The 2,484-nt window shown below is 34.1% G+C and overlaps 1 long non-coding RNA gene across 1 annotated transcript; it reads left to right on the plus strand.

The window, feature by feature from the left end:
* Positions 1-925: 925 nt before the first annotated feature.
* On the plus strand, positions 926-2,146 carry LOC128659434 (uncharacterized). Its single transcript, XR_008402382.1, has 3 exons — positions 926-979; positions 1,477-1,530; positions 1,961-2,146. It is a non-coding gene; the product is annotated as an uncharacterized LOC128659434 (long non-coding RNA).
* The last annotated feature ends 338 nt before the right edge of the window (positions 2,147-2,484 follow it).

Raw genomic sequence — 2,484 nt, forward strand, 5'->3', positions numbered from 1 at the left:
ATTAATAAACATAAAATATAATACTATCATCATATGTGACATATTCTATTGCTAAATGTAGTTTAAAATAAAGAAAGTACGTTTATGTGCATCTAAATATTTGTTGACCAACCTGGGTTTATATTGATGATTGGTGGATACCTTCAACAAACAATATTTATTGAATCCAATATTCCTTATCTGCCTTTAAGATTAATATCGAACAACATTCGAATTATAATAGGAGTCAATGTTAAATCATTTTTTACAGTTTGAACATAGAAATCAATTATTTAAATTAATCATGTCAGTGTCCCTTTAAGACAAAATAGATTCATTCATCATTACATTATTTTTATTAAAAACTATTGATATATAAATCTAATTATCTGTTGGAGTTACTTTATATATATCTGCATACTCTAACAGCACCATGATTACATATTAGTAATAATAAAGTTTGTTATGTATTGTGATAAATATGTGTTGTGTCCTAAACAAGATTACTGTACATTGAAAAAATGGCTCGATGTGACACATGTTTGTTTAGATTTGTCAACAGATGCTCCTCAATATGTGGTTTGTGTGTATTCTTGTAACTTCTTAAGGACATATGACGGAATTATTCCGTCATAAAACAATTGAGCTAAGTGAAAGCTGTGTCCTTAAAGGGTTAAGAACATTGATCATTGGGTATATTTAGATATGCAATAGCAGCATCTGAGATGAATTTGATGTCTAATGTAGTCTGACATTAAACATATGTTGAATACAGATATGTTTACAGAATCCCCTTGATTCAATCAAGCATTTTCTGGTGTAATGACTGCTCTATTATTCACATTTTAAAGTTGATTAATGTTAAAATTCTAGACAGATGTGATTTAGTGATATCCAAAATGTGTTTAATAATATATATCTATATCATTCATAGAGAGAGTTGGTGTGGGGAGCCCACAGGAATCCAGCAGTGACATAGAGCCGCCTTTGCGGGCTCCTGGTAAGTCCATTGACTCATTTATATGTAATTGAAGGTGTATTGCTAATCAATATTATGATCATGATTCCGATGAAGCATAACATTATAAAAAATCATAGAATTTATCTTCTGATTATATATTTATTTTTTATATTGAGCGATTAATAATTTCTACTTTATTATTCTACACATTTGTTATTCATAAGATGTCTAACATATGTTTTTTTCATTTTTTAATTTTTTTAACAACAGTCATCAAGTGATACACACATGAGAAATCTTAAATGTTCTATGTACTATGCTTTTATGAATTTAACATTAAGACAAACAATACATTAAGATTCTGATTTATTGACAATAACAAATCTATTGTCATTTGTATGCTCCATCAAAATGATGTAAATCATAACTTTGTGTGTGTATATCTTTAATGCAACATTGATGTGCGTATTTGAGCAACAGTAACATATGTTATAATATCTGATCTTAAGGTGTACACAACATGTTATGTTTTACAGAGATTGATGTCACATGTGGGATGGAGGAGGAAGAGGCTGCCTTGGAGTCTGATGGTATGTGAAATATATCTATCATGTTTCCAACATGTTTCTTTTTTTGAAATCATTTTATTGAAGACATTCAAAGTCTACAGCTTTTTCCCTTTAAAAAGGAATATTATTTGTCTGTTCAAATACACTACTGCCCCCTTTCTATATCAGGCAGCATGAAAATCTGCTTGTATATATTTTTTTAAGAATATATAATTCATGCCATCATTATGTCACATGCATATTCCATGCCAAAACACAATAATAAGTTTCACATTGTACAGACAGTCATTGAGATTCATCTGAGTGCCTATATAGATACCATATCCTCATTTCAGAATAGTTTACAGATTCAAACACACTTCGAGGTATATTGAAAACATAATCAATTTTAAATGCGTTGATTTGATGTCAGGATGTATGAGATGTTAATATATTTATTTTACATTTTCAGATGGATCCACCACTTCTGGTCATCTGGATTCCGCCCCTGCCCAGTCACAGACCCCTCCCCGTGCACACACCCCTGACCATGGCCACACCTCTGCACACACCCAGAGCCCTTCCCATCACCAAACCCATGACCATGCCCCGACCACTGCCAGCCCTTCCCATATTTCATATCCTGTCCCTCCCAAAAAACGCCCATACACCCCCCTTCGCCGCTCTCCCCGTATTCTGGCCCGTACAGCTGCCCAGACCCAAACTCCCCACTCCCCAGCTGTACGGCCTACCCTGGAGCAGCAGCTCACCACTCCCCAAGCCATTCCCATCCCTCCCCGAGCCAATCCCATCCCTTCCCCCTGTTTAAACCTTCATTGTCCTGGGTGTCAGATTGTCCTTCCCAGGCACAGCTGTAAGTATCATTCTAAATACACTTTATAAGATACTTAAAGGTACAGTGAAGTTCAATTGGTTAAATTGTGATTCAAATCCAGCATGCAATGTTAAGCCAATGTATCATAGAATACTCTTATG

The sequence above is a fragment of the Bombina bombina genome, chromosome 5 (assembly GCF_027579735.1).
Source record: "Bombina bombina isolate aBomBom1 chromosome 5, aBomBom1.pri, whole genome shotgun sequence".
Classification (NCBI taxonomy): domain Eukaryota; kingdom Metazoa; phylum Chordata; class Amphibia; order Anura; family Bombinatoridae; genus Bombina; species Bombina bombina.